Source organism: Sorex fumeus, unplaced genomic scaffold, assembly GCF_029834395.1.
Source record: "Sorex fumeus unplaced genomic scaffold, SorFum_2.1 ptg000143l, whole genome shotgun sequence".
Classification (NCBI taxonomy): Eukaryota; Metazoa; Chordata; class Mammalia; order Eulipotyphla; family Soricidae; genus Sorex; species Sorex fumeus.
In genome coordinates this window covers 1661846-1678310 of record NW_026606200.1, presented here as the reverse complement: position 1 = coordinate 1678310, position 16465 = coordinate 1661846, and the positions used below count along the sequence as shown (strand labels likewise).

Below are 16465 nucleotides of genomic sequence, written 5' to 3'. Positions count from 1 at the left end.
TCAGCCCAGGATATGACTTTTAAAGAAATGGATGAATGGTTAGGATTGGAGCCATAGCCCGGCGGGGGTGGGGGTGGGGTGAAAGTGGGGTGACTTTTGCCTTGCACATGGTTGACCTGGGTTCGATCCCTGGTATCCCATTTGGTCTCCCGAGCCCTGCCAGGAGTAATTTCTGAGTGCAGAGTTAGGAATAACGCTGGAGCATTGCCAAGTGTGACCCCCCAAAGAACAACAACAACAGCAGAAATGGATGCTTGAATGAAGAAAAGCGTGGCTTCAACTTTAAACACTAGGCACACATTTTAAACTCCTTTATGCAAGATTGTGCTGTATTAGGTCATGAATGCTTTATACCTTACTTAACCCGAGAAGTAAGTCTACATTTTGTGGGGGGTGGTGGGAGTGCAGGTCTTGAGCTAAACCTGAGTATTGCTCAGAAATTTCGGGCCTGGAGTGATTAGTATAGCATGGAGGGCGTTTGCCTTGCACACAGCTCATCCCTGGCATCCCATATGGTTTCCTGAGCACTGTCAGGGGTAATTTCTGAGTGCAGAGCCAGGAGGGACCCCTGAGCTTTGCTGGGTGTGGTCCCCAGGTCAGAAAAAAACCTTCAGTGTTCTGCCTCTCTCTGGCCCAAAGGCACTTTGTTTTCTGAAAGACAGAGCAAGGTGTATTTTTCCCTTGAACTATCTGGGGACTCAGTTTGGGCAGCTGACTTGGTTTCCACGGAATTTGAGCTCTTGATGTATTTCTCAGCCCTACATTTTTAGCCTAAAGAGTTACTTGTCTGTGTGTGTGTGTGTGTGTGTGTGTGTGTGTGTGTGTGTGTGTGTGTGTGGTTGATATGAGGGGGGGAGATCTCTTCTCATTTTCCTTCTTACCTTCCCCTTCTTTCTCGTTCCTTCTTGTTCCTTCTTATTCTTTTGAGATGCAGTGACCACAGCACTTGTCTTATTTCCTTTTTTTTTTTCTTTTTGGGTCACGCCCGGCGATGCACAGGGGTTACTCCTGGCTCATGCACTCAGGAATTACTCCTGGCAGTGCTCGGGGGACCATGTGGGATGCTGGGAATTGAACCCAGGTCGGCCCCGTGCAAGGCAAATGCCCTACCCGCTGTGCTATTGCTCCAGCCCCCCTCTGAGTATTTTTTTTTCGCTTTTTGGGTCACACCCGGCGATGCACAGGGGTTACTCCTGGCTCTGCACTCAGGAATCACTCCTGGCGGTGCGCTCGGGGGGACCATATGGGATGCTGGGAATCGAACCTGGGCTGGCCGTGTGCGAGGCAAATGCCCTACCCGCTTTGTTATTGCTCCAGCCCCGTCTTATTCCCTTTTCTACACTCTAACATTTTGTTTTAGTTTTGGGATTTGAACCATTCTTGGCAGCGCTCCGTGCTTGCTCCTGGTTCTTCACTCAGGGTCACTCCTGTTGGGAATTGGGGACCATATGGGGTGCCAGAGATTGAATCTGGGTTGGCTGCAACCCAGGTTCTGGCCCTAACATCACAACAGTTTATGTTTATTTCAACTTTTAGGATTTGATAGTAATAGAAATAATGTTTCATTACCTTTAGGGGCATGGTCTTTAGACCTCTTCCAGCAACTGATTCCCCAGTGTTCTAGGGAGTGTTCTGTAAGGCTCTCACTAGTGGCTAGTCTTCCAGACACAGAAGGACTTGTTTTACCTTGGTGTGGACTTTTCTCGAATCTCGTGGGCTCCGATCTGATGCTCCAAGTAGAGTCTAATATTTTGCTTTTTATTTCCACATCTGTTCACTCCGTGTTTACGTGTGTGTGTGTGTGTGTGTGTGTGTGTGTGTGTGTGTGTGTGGCAGGGCTGTTGGCCACACCTAGTGATGCTCAGAGATTATTTCTGTTTCGGTGCTCGGGGGTCATTCCTGGTGGTTCTCAGGGGACCATATGGGATACTGGGAATGGAATTTGGGTCAGTGTCATTCAAGTCAAGCTCCCTACCTGCTGTGTTATCTCTTCAGTCCCCTTAAGATTCTTTTTTTTTTTTCCTATTTGGGTCCACCTGGCAATGCTCAGGGGTTACTCCTGGCTCTACTCCTGGCAGTACTCAGGGGACCATATGGGAATGCTGGGGATCAAACCCATGCAAGGCAAATGCCCTACTCACTGTACTATTGCTCCAGCCTTCCCCTCACCCTTAAAATTCTTATTTTTATTGTTGCTGGCTACACCTGGTTGTGCCCAGTTTATTCCTGACTCTGTGCTCAGCGATTACCCCAGTGTGGCACAGGAGACCACATATTGAGCCATAAATGGAATCTGGGTTGTCTAGCGTACAAATGCCTGATGTTATCATTTCTCTGGCCCCATTCGTTGATTCTTTGTGGGAGAAGGTCACATCTGGCACTTCTCAGGGCTTATCCCTGGCTCTGCGTTCATGGATCACACCTGGTAGGGCTTGGGGGACCATATGTGGTACCCAGGAATCAAATTTTGCGTGGTCGTATGCAAAGCAAGTGCCCTACCCACTGTACTATCCCTCTGTCCCTCCTTGTTTGTACTTTCAAAATAAACTTTGAGATACAATTTACGTATCATAATTTCCACTCTTTTATTAGTTAGTTTTGTTGTTAAGTGGAGGTGCCTCACCTGGTGTGCTCAAGGACCATTTGGTGGTGGATTTGATCTGGGGCTCTCACATGTTTCGCAAGTGCTTTATCTCACGAGCTGTATACCAGCCTCCACCTCTTCCTTTTAATTTCATTTTATAACTAATTAATTAGTTGTTTGGGTTTCGGGCAACACCAAGTGATATTCAGGGGTTACCCTAGCTCTGCACTCAGGAATTGCTCCTGGTGGTGCTCAGGGGACCATATGGGATGCAGAGGATCGAACCTGGGTCAGCCAAATGCAACACAGACGCCCTCCCCGCTGTACTATCGCTCCAGCCCCCTTCATGTGTGCTTTGGAATGAACTTGTTACACACATATGCACACACAGGCCACCCACGCACATGCACACTCTCCCCCATGAACTCTGCTGAGATGTTGGAACTGTGTTTAGCTTCTGCATCTTCAGCGTCATCGTATCAATCACATTCCCTCTCTTTATTCAGGTCTTTTCAGTTTTGCTCAGTTTTGTTTTGCAAAATCAGTATGCAAGTCTAGCACAATTTAATGAAAAGCTTTCATTAAAGGGGGACCATATGGGATAATGGTTCCATGTTAATGTCCATATTTGTGTTGGACAGTTACTGGACAACTCCTCCCTCCCCCAACCAAAATGCCAAACCTCTCCACTACCTCTCCACTGCTGCTTTTTTTCGTTTGTTTATTTGGTTTTGGGGCCATACACTGACTGTGCAGCTTTTTTTAAAAAATTTTTGATTTTTTGGCCACACCTGGCGATGCTCAGGGGTTACTGCTGGCTCTGCACTCAGGAATCACTCCTGGTGGTGCTCGGGGACCATATAGGACGGATATATGGTCGAACCCCGGGTCAGCAGCTGAGTGCAAGGCGGGCCCCTCCCTGCTCAACTATCTGCCCAGCCCAAGATAGTTTTTATTGAGCTAAATTTTCTTAGAAAGATGTGAGAGGAGAGAAAGAGAAGAATAGATGTTCAAGAGAGAACCTGGAATTCTCCAGAGTGGAACAAACCAGCACAGAGTAAGCGAGATGCACATTCACAGGAGAACACAGGCTTGAAAAGCAGGCTATTCCTTTTGTTCATGTTTTTTAGTTAACACCTGCTGGTGGCCCAGGCTGACTTCTGGCTCTGCACTCAGGAACCATCCTGGCGACTCAGGGGACCATATGTGATGCTGGGGACTGAATCAGTTCAACCACTTCCAACGCCAATGTCCTTGTACCTTGTACCAGTGCTGTACTATCGCTCAGGCCTAAGAGGGACAGTCCAGCTATTCTGTGCTATTTCCCACAGAGTCTGTCTGACCCATCAACATTCTCACCAACAAAGGCCTGGCACTTTCTTTCTCATCAACTTCCTGCCAACGTTGTTCCAGGCTTGATCAAGGTCTCACTTATTTTATTTTTTTGCTTTTTGGGTCACACCCGGCGATGTACACGGGTTACTCCGGGCAGTGCTCAGGGGACCATATGGGATGCTGGGAATCGAACCTGGGCTGGCCGTGTGCAAGGCAAACGCCCTACCCACTGTGCTATCTTTCCAGCTCCGGTCTCACTTATTTTAAAGATCAGACTCATCTCATTCCTAGGTATTTTACTTTTTGTGTTTTTGTTTCGGGTCACACCTTGCAATGCTTGGGGGATTACTCCTGGCGCTGCACCAGGCATCATTTCTGGTGGTTCTCTGCCCAGGGGGCCATATGGGATGGCAGGGAGTGAACTCGGGTAGATTAGGTGTAAGTAAGCAGTAGACTCTCTCTCTCTGGCCTCTGGTATTTGATTTTTTTTTAAAAGGCAGATGGCTTGTTTTACAGTTTAATTTCCTCTTTGTTTATTGTTCGCATATGAAAATTGAATTTTGTAATCCAATGACCTTGCTAACTTCTCTCATTAATTCTAATACTTAAAAGATTATTTTCGAGTATCTCTATGCACATTCTAGATGGGCTTTTTTCTTTGTTTCTTTGGGAACACCAGCATTGCCCGGGGGTTACTGCCCTCCACTCAGGAATTATTCCTGGTAGTGCTCAGGGATGCTGGGGATTAAACCCCAGTTGGCCTCATTCAAGTGTAAGGCAAACCCCCACTGCTGTACTATCGCTCCGGCCCCTCAACTGTTTTTTTTGTGTTTTTTTTTTTTTTGTGGCTATTTTTGAGCCACACCTGGCTGTGCTCAGGATTTATTCCTGGCTCTGTGCATGCTTTAAAAAAAAAATTGTGTTTTTGGTCTTGGGCCACATCTTGCTGTGCTTAGGGGTTACTCCTGGGTCTGCAGTCAGCTCAATCAATCCTGGTGGGACTGGGGGACCATATGGGATGCTGGGGATCAAACACAGGCCAGCCACATGCAAGGTGAGCACTTTACCCGCTGTACTATGGCTCTGGGGGCTGGAGCGGGCAGGGAGTTTGCCTTGCACGCGATCGACCCGGGTTCGATACCCGGCATCCCATATGGTCCCCTGAGCACTGCGAGAAGTAATTTCTGAGTGCAGAGCTGGGAGTAACCCCTGTGCATCGCCAGGTGTGACTCAAAATGAAAAAAAAAAAGTACTAGGGCGCTATACTAGCGCTGTTTTCACTCTTGGTAGGGCTTGGGGGTAGCTTATGGGAGGTCGGGGATCGAACCCCGGTTGGCTGTGTGCAAGGCAAGTGCTGCAGTCCACAACTTTCCATTTGTTGAAGCCTTAGTCCCTCATGTGGGGTCTTTGCATTGCTGGTCTATGTCCCTTTGCTGTGCCTGCAGACACGGCAGCTTCTCAGGACCCCAGTTCCCCCCTTTTGGCTCTAATTTCTCAAAGCAGGCTATTCCCACTTTGTGTAGCGATGCCCAGGGGTCACTCCCGGCTCTGCGCTCAGGAATCACTCAGGGATCAAAACAGGGTCTGCCACACGCAAGGCAAAGGACCGACCCAACCCGTTGCAATGGCTCCAGCCCGGACTGGTCGTTATTCTAGGCTTCCCTCCTGCCTGCCTCTTCCCCCATTTGATCCATCTGCATTTCACAAGCTGTTGGATTTGATCTGCTTTGGCTTCTGTCCCCACTGTAAGGGCCAGTGGCCTCCCGGCCCCCTCCTAGCCAGTCTCTCGCGCAACCCACGAGCCCCAAACGCTTGTCCAAGGGCCACTGCATCAATGCATGTGGTGTTGCAAATCTGTGAATCTCGTCCCTGCAAGGAAGGGGGAAGTTCTCCAGAGGAAAACAGGCAAATGCTGACTCCTCCCATTCCCCCAGGAAAACCCAGAGGGTATGTCCTGCTAGGCCCAGGGGCCTGGGGGAAGGGCAGTGGCTTAGGGAGATTTGTTCCACATTCCTAGTTTAGCTCTCCATTTTAATTTTTTTTGGGGGGAGGGACACACCTGGCAATGCACAGGGCTTACTCCTAGCCCTGCACTCAGGAATCACTCCTAAGGGAACCATATGGATGTCTGGGGGTAAGCCTGGGTCATCCACCCTACAAGTCTAGTGCCCGGCCCACGGTCCTATCACTCCAGTTCTTTCTTTTTTCTTTTTTTTTTTTTGCTTTTTGGGTCACACCCGGTGCTGCACAGAGGTCCCTCCTGGCTCATGTGCTCAGGAATTACTCCTGGCGGTGTTCGGGGGACAGACCATATGAGATGCTGGGAATCGAACCCAGGTCGGCCGCGTGCAAGGGAAACGCCCTACCTGCTGTCCTATCGCTCCAGCCCCTCACTCCAGTTCTATGCTGGATAGTTTCATAAATTGATAAAAAGAGCTGCTCTCTGGTCACCTCAGTCAATGCCATTGCCTTGATTTTCCTTGGGGGGGGGGGAGGGAAAGTCCACATTGTTTTAATGCTTAATATAAATAAAAGACAAGGTAGTGCTTTGAGGAGCATTTCAGGGATAGTTTTCTGTGGGGGTTTCAATGTCCAGTTAATGGGCTGAGAAGCTGGCCTGGTGGCGCATCACCTGCTTTGCCTGTGAAGCCCCGGGTCTGGCCCCTGTACCCCTGGGTTCTCTGAACATGGGGGAGGGGTCCTGCAGGGTTCCCCACCCCAGCGCCATGTCCCGGGCCCTTGCACTGGAGGTCTTGATTCGAGTGCCCCTCCTCCCGGCCTAGGTGGAAACTCCCAGACTTCTAGATTGTTCGGAGGGCATCCTTCATTTCAGTCACGTCCCAGACACACAACCTACTAATACCTGCCCTCTTTCCACTGATTTCTAGGTGCATTTTATTCGCAGGGTTGTGTCTGGGCACATCTGGCGGCCAAGCACGAGGGTCTTCGCAGCCCCCCCCCCCCCTCCGCCCGCATGCTCGCTCACAAAGCAGCCTGGAGTAAGGGAGCAAGGGTCGGGGGATGTGAGTTAGTGAAAGTGGAAAAGCCATGCGTTCAATAAGTAAATGAAGAAAGTGTGACTTAAAACGATAAAAAACACACATTTCTTTCTTAAAAAAAAAGGGCACCGTTGTTTTAGGTGTTTTTGCTAACCCAACACTTCAGACTTGGCTTTTTTGCTCCTGGCGTTTGGGATTTTGGGGGGGCTTGCACCTGACGGTGCTGGGGAGGGGCGGGGAGGGAAGCCAGGGATGCCAGGGCTGGAGTCTGGCTCCTCGCACCCGGTCCGCTGAGCGAAGTCTCCAGTCCGCCCCCGCCAAGCCCATCCCCTGGCTCTGAACTGCGGAGTCCCAGGTCTGTCCGGTACCTGCACCGAGCAGAATCACTACCCTTAGCTGAAGCAGGAAAACCTGTCCCCCAGCTCCGGGGACCGGCTGGCCCGGCGCGGAGACGCGAACCGGGAGCGTGGACACGTGCTCGGCTGCCCGCACGCCGCGGGTCCCGCGAGTCCAGCCGGGACGGAGGGTCGCGGGGCGCACCCCACCCGCCGCCGCCGCCGCTCCCGGGCCGTTGCAGCCGTTACCACCTCCGAGTTTTTGAACTGATTTCAAACTTGGCCTCGGGCCCCGCCCCGCCCCTCCGGCCCGGGAACTGGCCGGCGGCGGTTCCCGCCAAGCGCCGCGCGCGCGCGCGCCACCCGGCCGGGCCCCGCCTCCCCGGCCCCGCGGGTGACGGATCCCCGGAGAGCCCCGCGCCCGCCGCCGCCGCCAACCCCGCCAACCCCGCGCCCGGCGTCCCGCGCCAGAACAAAGGGCCGGGCCGGCGCCGGCCGCCGGCGCACGCGCGCGCGCGCCTGCCCGGCCCGGGCCGCGTCCCGCGGGCGCGTGTGCGCGGGGCCGGCGCGGCGCGGCGCGGCCGGGGCCGGCGGGCCCCGTGATTGGCCCGAGCGCGCGGCGCGTCCCGCCAATCGGGGCGGCGCTTGGATGCACCGGGGGGGCCAAATAAAAGCGATGGCGATTGGGCTGTCGGCTTTGGCGCTCGGTCCGGGAGCGCCCGACACCCGCCGGGACGCAGAAGGCGGCGGAGCCCCGGCGGCGGCGGAGTTGGCGGCGGGGCCGGCGCGCGGGAGCGGCGCGGCCGGGGCGCGGGGCGCGCAGGTAACGCGCCGCTGGCGGGCCCGGCCGGCCGCGGGGCTCCGGAGCCGGGGCGGCGGCGCGGGCGCCGGGACGGGGGTCCCCGATCGGGGGGCTCGCCGCCCCGCGCGGGCGCTCCCGGGGCGGCGGCGGCGGCGTTGGAGACGGCGGGGAGACCCCCCCACGCCAGCCGCTGCCGGGGATCGGGAGGGTGCAGGGTCCGCGCGCTCGCACCCCCGCGCCCCGGCCCCGCGCCCCGGGTCGGTGGTGGTGGGGGGGGATCGTCCCGCGTGGCCGCCCCAGTCGGGGCGCCGGCGCGGGCTGGGTGGCGGGGGACCCCCGGAGAGTCGGGGCGCACCGACCGGCCGAGCCCGGGGCTCCTTTGTGTGGGCGCGGGGCGGCCGGCGGCGCGGGGGGGACGCGGGACGCGCGCAAGTTGCCGGGACCCCGGCGCCGAGTGCCACTCAGACAAAGGACGCGCGCGGCTCGGAGGGGGGCGCGGGGCGGGGGGCGCCCGCCGCGGGACCCCCGCGCGCCCCCCGCCCCCATCCGCGGCCGCCCGCGCCGACTTGATGGGAAGTTGCGGGAAGGGACGAGCGTCTCGGGCCGGGCACGAGGTGGGGGGCTCGCGGGCGGCTTGGCGGGGCCCCCCTGTTCCCCCTCTCCCGCTCCCCAAAGTCTGCGCCCCTCCGCCCACGTCTCATTCCGGGGCTGGGGGGAAGGGGAGGAACCCGAGGAGGGGGACAGCTCGGGGAACTCGCGCCCACGAGTTCCCACTTGGTGAAGAAGGACCCGTGATCTCACCAAAACAAAACAAAAAACCCAAAAGACAAAAAAAAAAAAGCAAAAAAAACGAAATCTAGAAACGGGTTTTCGAGCGCTTTGGGCCAACTGGTGCCGCGCGCCCGAGCTTGGCGACAGGTGCTCCCGAAAGAAGAAACCCACCATCACCCCGAGTGATTTTTTTTTTCTTTCCACCACCCCCCTCCCCGGCCCCCCGGGGTGCGCGGGGAGGAGACGGGGAAGTCGGGGAGGAAGAGAAAACGCCTGGCACGCAGGAGCGCGGGCCCGCCGCGGGCTGAGCAGTTTCTTCCTAATTGGACTTGTTCTGCGCGAACAATGGCTTTGGCGCGACACAGACACGAGCCGGTGTGGGGAGACGTGGGGGTCCCCGCGAAATTCGCCGTGTGCGCTCCCGGGTGGGAGCTTAAACTTCCTTTGTTCGGCGCACCGGCCTGCTCGGCTGGGAAATGGCATTTGGCAATGAAAAAGAAAACCCGACTTTGGAATTCGCCGAGTGTTTCGGCGAGTTGACGCTCCAGGTTTCAAAGGGCATAGATGTCCTTTGGTGGCGTTTTAATGTTATAGGAAACGCTAGAATCTTCACGAACACCGGCTGTCACAGTTGGACGGGGTTTTTATGTACTTCAGGGGGTGGTTTGGAGGGATCTCCCCTCCTCCATTAGTCTTTCACGGGACAAACTATGAATAAAATAGAGAACCAGGCGTGCTAATCTCTGCTAGGGCTATTGATCATTTGTTTGCAAGAAAGTGAAAAGGCCATTAAGTTATGCACGAGTACCACCCTTTTCGTAGCCTCTGAAGTTAGGGCAAGATAGGATTTTAGTGCTGGAGAAAAAGAATTCCAATTCCGTTTTTCTCTTGGTGGTGAGTTGGTGAATGTAATACTTACAGGCCACGGAACACTTAAGCGCCACGCCAAATTGCATCTTAAATTTCAGTTTTTTGTGGAAAGTGAATAGGTTTAAAGGTAGGGATTTAAGCACACAGGCACTCTTAAGATTATCATTGTTGCGATGATCTAATGTGTACCTACTCTAAGGTTTCATAAAAATGGAGACAAAGAAATGCCGCGGACAAAGTGCTAGACATAATTTGCGGTGCCTTTCTGTGGGGTTGAGTTCCTCAGTGTTTACATTTGTGTTACCCTTCATTAAAGATTTAAAAGCGGTATTCATAATATTGATGTTTTGAAAGGAGCTGGAGGAGAATTTGGGGCAGAAATTTGGATCTTTCAGGATGAGAGATTCTCATTCTCCCCCCCCCCCCTTTTTGTGTCTTTTGTATTATCTTTATTATACTTGGTGCTTGCTCCAGTCCTTTTAAAAGTCTTGGGAAATTGGCTTAAATTTTGGGGTTCTGTTTGTGGTTGGATTGAGAGTGTATTTAGTCAGTCTAAGAAGCAGTGATTGGAGACAATTGATTTAGTGTAGGTAAGACTATGCTTAAATACTTGAATGCCTGTTTTACCTTGAATGGGTTCATGGATTCATGGTAGCGATTGGCTTTGTGTTGGCTGTCTAAAAATCGTGACCTACGTAGGGGCTGAAGGGATAGCCCGGTGAATGGGGCACTTGCCGGGGACAGACCCAGGGTTAATCCCCAGTACCCCATAAGGTTCCCTGAAGGCCACTGGGCGTGTCCCCCTCCCCCCTCTCCCCCCCAGAAAGCCGCCTGTTTTTCACTGGTGGGTTTTCCAGAATCTTTTACGTCCTTTGAGGGTAACAGTCTCAGGAAATGAATGGGTTCTGGCCCAAATAAAGTGGTGAAGATTGATTGGCTTTTCAGAACCCATGAATATATCCTGGGATATATTGAGGACACTCAGAAGTGGCCTGAAGGGTCTGTGCCTGCACAGTGGGGAACACTTGTGTATTCGGGAGTTTTTTTTTGGGGGGGGCAGGAGAGGGAACAGCCGGAATCAGGAAGTCAGGAAGGCTTCCTAATCCCTGCGAGGATACACTCCACCTTCCAGAGGCCTTTCCTGCCCAGACCCAGATTCTGGTTATACTTACAACCACTTCTTGACTTTTGCTTTTTTGTATCAAGTTGTATTGTAATGACTTGTTTGGCCATCACCCTCTGAACTACCAAGTGCCCAAAGGCAGACTCTCTCATTTCTCTTCCTGTGCTTTCTCCCCTGGTGGCTGAGAATTGGTGTCTAGTAGTGATCAGTGAAGGGAAAGTAGAATCGCAGGGGACAGGGGAAGAGTTTAGCAGCGGACTTGGCAGAGCTCAGGGGTTTGTTTCTGAGGGGGATTTTAGAAGGTGTTACCCCGTCTAAGAGAAGAGATCATAAAAAAGTGTTTTGGGGCAGAGCCTGTGTGCTTGATCCCTGACATCTGTATGGTCCATGAGTCCGCCCAGAGCACAGAGGCAGGAGTTAGCCCCAGGCTGCCTGGCATATTGTATCTGCTCTATTGAACTTGATGCCAATATTGATGATCTTGGGGCCGGAGCCATAGTACGGCGGGTAGGGTGTTTGCCTTGCATGCGGCAGACCCGGGTTCAATCCCCGACATCCCATATGGTCCCCCCAGCACTGCCAGGAGTAATTCTTGAGTGCAGAGCCAGGAGTAACCCCTGTGCATCGCTGGGTGTGACCCAAAAAGCCAAAAAAAAAAATATATATATATATATATTGATGATCCTTGTACAAAATAGGGGAAGGCATTCGAAAGAGAAAGGGTTGCACTGAATGGAACCTAGTTAACTGCCAATAGGAGTGATGTGCGGATGGGAATGATGCAGTTTCATCACAGACGCCTCCTCCTTTTAAATGAGATGCGTGTCGGCTAGCGGGCCCTGTGGACTCTCAGGGGCTGGCGGATAGACTTTTAAGACAGCTGTGCTGAGAAGCTTGTCGTCGGATCACTCCTTGGTGTAGAGACAGGACAGGAGGATCTAGAACACACGGATCCGATGTGCCTACTATTTGCCAGGTGCTTGATTCCCTTGTTTTCCTTCGTGGAATGTTCTCGGAGGGTTCTCAGATGCTTCTGGGCTGGAGCAGCAAATGCTTGAACTGAGGGGGTCAGAGGCGGGAATGGGCCAGCTGGGGGTCCCGGTTCCCCAGCTGCTGTCGGCCCAAGTGTGCTGGCCCTGGTGCGTTGGCCCTGGTGTGTCATTGCCTTGGTTGTCAGTTGGTGATGACAGTGACGTGTAGAGGGTTGTGGAGGGTAAATGAGCCGACAGGTGTGAAAACCCTCTTGGCACCAAGGGTTTGAGGAGTGATTTCTGCGTGTTTCACTAGTATTGGTTTTTTGTTTCTGTGATTCTGGATTCTGGGCCGCCCCTGGCGGTGCCCAGGGCTTCCTCCTGGCTCTGCACTCAGGGATCAGTTGCTGGTGGGCGAACACCCTACCCCGGTACTGTCACTCTGGCCTGAGCACTGTTTTTAGAGACTTGGTGGACTTTTCTCATTAATGAAATACTTCTCAAATTTATGTAGAGATTGAGGACCTCAGCCGCATACGTTCTGTTCCGAGATGTAGATTAGCGCAGGCTAGGTGACTTCCATTCTGGTGTTCAGTTTAAATGGTTCCCATTTGATATTTGTTTACAAAGTGAAAACTCTGAGTCCTGGGAACTGGAGCAGTTGGATGTAGGCTTTTCCGAAACTTTCCAGTACAATCATTCCTTAGTAAGTATGGTTTCTTTTACGGTGTGGGGGCCACACCCCGTGTCCCTGGGGATGCTGATTAAAGCTGGCCCCTGACCACCTCTGGCCGGTACAGTGACATGTTTCCTTGTGGGTGGAGGTTCAGCTGATGTTTCTTAAGTGCCCCCAGTGCTCTGTCTAAGCACTGTGGTAACATTTTACCTAGATGTTACAGTAACAGCTTAGAGGTTAGGTAACAACTGGTGGTGTAGTAAGGATTTTTTTTGTTTTTTTAATTAAAAACTTTCTTTCTTTTTTTTTTTTTTTTTTGGAGGGATGGGAGTGCCTGGTGGTGTTTGGGGCTTACTCCTGGCTCTGCTTAGGGAGCACTCCTGGGGGTTTTTGGAGGACTAGCCAGTGTCCAGAATGGAAGCTGGGCGGATCACAGCACCAGCGCGGGCTCTCTGTCGTTGGTGTAACTGCTCCAGCCTAGTCCAAGGCTTTGGGTTCCAGGACCTTGGGTTTCATAGTTGATCACTTTGACTTTTTCTGGGGTGGGGGTCCACCTGGTGATGTTCAGGAATCACTTCTGGCAGGACTCGGGGTACCATATAGGGTACTGGGGATCGAACCCTGGTCGGCTGGTGCTGTACTGTCTCTCTGGCCCCTCTGCCCCGCTCAGCCTCTTTTAGGGGAGGGCATGGAAGAGTAGGGATATGACTCAACCCGCCAGTGACTTCCAGCTTTCTGTTCCTTTTGGTCACGCCCAGCAACCCAGCCGTGCCCAGGTAACTCTGGGCGGTGCTCAGGGGACTGTGCTCGGACAATCTGGGATGAGCCCCGTGTCCCGCATACAGGGCAAGAGTCCTTCCTACCAGCACTGCTGTCTCTGCCCGACTTCGCCTTCCTTAGACAGCAACCCCCAGAAAGAATGTGCTGGGAGTCTGGCGGTGACCTGCCCGCCCCGAATACTTGCTGAGGCCTTTCCTGGGTCTGCTGCTCCTCTTGGGGCCCCCAGTACCTAGTTCCCAGGGTCACCACACCCCCAGCCTGCCAGTCTCTCCAAAAAAGACCGTGAGCATGTCTGATCATTCACACTCCGAAAGGGAGAGGAGTTAGCCGGTTCACTCCTATTCCTGCACACGTTGCTTGCTAGGATGGTGTCAGTTCTTTGTGTGTTGTTTTTAGGGCTACACCCAGCAGTGCTCAGGCTTCCCGCTGGCTCAGCAACTCAGGGATTAGTCCTAGCAGGCTTGGGAAACCTTATGGGGTGCCAGGGATCCAACACAGGTCGGCCGTTCGCAAGACAAGGGCCCTGCATACTGGGCATCGCTCTAGGCCCTGGAATGGTACCAGCCCTATTTATTGAAGCATGACTTCCGTTTAGTAAGATGCCCATGGTTTTTTTTTTTATATATATAATTTTATTTATTGAATCACCATGAGAACAGTTACAAAGTTTTCAGGTCTAAGTCTCGGTCATACAATGAAACACCCGTACTTTCACCAGTGCCCATTCTCCACCACCAAAAACCCCAGTATACCCCCATCCCACACCCCCCCCCCCCCCCCTACCTGTGGGGCAGATGATTTCCACATTACTCTCTCTCTACTTTGAACACATCCAATATTTTGACACCAGACCCATTCCCCAACACTAGGATCTGCTGAAAAAACAACAGTAGACAATTTGTGTTCTATTGCTGGTTATGAATAACATATGATGTTGCGTGGCTGCAGTAGCGCCATGTGATTTTGAAATTCCGAAATTTTAACACTTAAATCTGGAGGGATTTCTGCCAAAAGCCACTGGGTTTCGAGATTTGCTCCTGAGTCTCTGTGATCATGGCCATTGAGCAGCTTGATCAGGAGCCAGAGAGGCCGTTGGTGAAGATGCCCATGTTTGAAGCATACAGTTGACAGAGTTCTAGCGCCTGTGAACATCTGTAGAACTTCCTCAGAAAGGCAGAACGTTACTCTCCTTTCAGAATTCTCTATGTGTCTTCGTCACTGCTCCTACGATTCAGGAGGAAACCAGAGTTCTCCTTTGATGCGAAGCCGGAGAGAGAACCATGGGGAGGCATTGGCCTTGTTGGCGGCTGACCTGGTTTTGATCCCTGGCATCCCAGATGGTCCCTCCTGCACCTCCCGGAGCCAAAAAAAAAATTACATAAGGGGTCTGGGGCACTCGGGTGAGGAAATGGCGTCCACCAGGACCTTCAGTGCTAGCACCGCTGTAAATGCTCTCCCTATAATGAAGTTGTTCTTGTGTGTTTGTGGACCGCGGCCTGCGCTGCTCAGGGGTTACTGCTGGCTCTGCTCTGGGGAATTGCTCTTGGTGCTTGGGACCGTGTGCCGGGGATGGAGCCCTGATGGGCCCCGTGCAGGGCAAGCACGATCTCTTGGCCCCTGTTTTATTTTTCTTTTGAGGGGTGAACAGCTTTTTTTTTTTCCTTTTTTTGCTTTTTTGGACACACCCAGCGATGCACAGGGGTTACTCCTGTCTCTGCACTCAGGAGTTTATTCCTGGCGGTGCTCAGGGGACCATATGGGATGCTGGGAATCGAACCCGGGTCGGCCACGTGCAAGGCAAACGCCCTCCCCGCTATGCTATTGCTCCAGCCCCTGTTTTATTTTTCTTTTGAGGTGTAAACAGCTCTTATTGAGAGATTTGGAGGAAGGCAGTGAGGAGAGACACTAACCTGTGGGAGAGGCAGGCGGGCAGTGGCCGAGGCCGGGAGCACCCCCGCCCGGGTCCCCCTGGGACAGGGCACACGCCTGCTGCTGAGTCTCCTGGCCTCTTACTTGGGTCCCTTCTCTTTTTGGGGTGGGGCAGGGTGGGGGGTGGCGGCCACACACGGGTGCTCAGAATTCACGCCTGACTCTGCTCAGGGAGGTGCTGGGGGGACCATCTGTGATGTCGCGGCCCCTAATGCGGGCGCTCTGCTGCCGCCCTGCGCTCCCGCGTCGGTGCTTCTGGTCGTCGTAGGCAGAGGCTCTTCAGACGCCCTGGCTGGGGTGGGCACGCGGCTGGTTTCTCGCTTTTGCTGGCGGAGCGGAGGTGCAGGCTGCCGTGCACAGGGCTTTTGGCTTCTCTGGGGTAGATTTGGAGTCGGGATTGCTGAGTCATGGATAAATATTGATTTAACTTCATCAGAAAGTGCCCCGCTCTTCCCAAGGGCTTGAGCCGTTTCCCATCCACGTCCGGCTCTGTGGAGGCTGCCTGGGAGCTGGTGTCCTCACCGGCTCCCTGGTCCCGCCCGCCCTCTCCGGCCTCCCGTGAGTGCTCCTCTTGTCTCTCTCCCGTGGCCCTCAGCGAGTGCTCCTCCCCTATGGCGGAGTTGGATTTCCCAGGTGATGAGTGTTGGACATCTTGCGCTTCCGGCTGTTTGTAAACTTAAGTTTTTGATGTTTTTGGATCAAGCCCTTGCTCGCTGCCCCTGCCGTGGGATTGGGTGGTTACTGAGTTAGTTGCAGGTTGCCTGCGGTCTGGATTCCTGTTCTCGGTCAGGTGTGTATTGTAAATTACTTCATTTTCTGCCCTGTATTTCTTTCTTTTTTTTTTTTTTTCTTTTTGGGTCACACCCGGCGATGCACAGGGCTTACTCCTGGCTCATGCACTCAGGAATTACTCCTGGCGGTGTTCAGGGGGACCATATGGGATGCTCGGAATCGAACCCGGGTCGGCTGCCTGCGTGCAAGGCAAACACCCTACCCGTTGTGCTATCGGGCCAGCCCTCTGCCGTGTATTTCTGATGGTGTTTATAGATCACGTTAAGTAAGTTGATACAGGAAGTTTACATAGTGTTTAAATTCAGTTCAATTGTATACAAGGAGTTTTTTTTTTTTAAGGTTTCGGGGTCACACTGGGGATGCTCAGGGCTTCCTCCTGGCTCTTGGCTCAGGGTTCTTCCCTGCTGGGGCTCAGGGTCATGTGTGTGTGTGTGTGGGGGGGGGTGCTGGTCGGCACCTATCACACCGGATGGTGTCCCACCCTGAAAGAAATTCTTA

At 53.4% G+C, this 16465-nt stretch overlaps 1 protein-coding gene across 2 annotated transcripts in view; it reads left to right on the top strand.

The window, feature by feature from the left end:
• Positions 1–8014: 8014 nt before the first annotated feature.
• The window catches only part of EZH2 (enhancer of zeste 2 polycomb repressive complex 2 subunit), a 47775-nt gene continuing 39324 nt past the window's right edge, over positions 8015–16465 (top strand). For both annotated transcript variants that reach the window (XM_056106797.1, XM_056106796.1), the window contains exon 1: positions 8015–8076. The gene's annotated coding sequence lies outside the window, so the exon portion shown is untranslated. The remainder of the gene's footprint in view (positions 8077–16465) is intronic.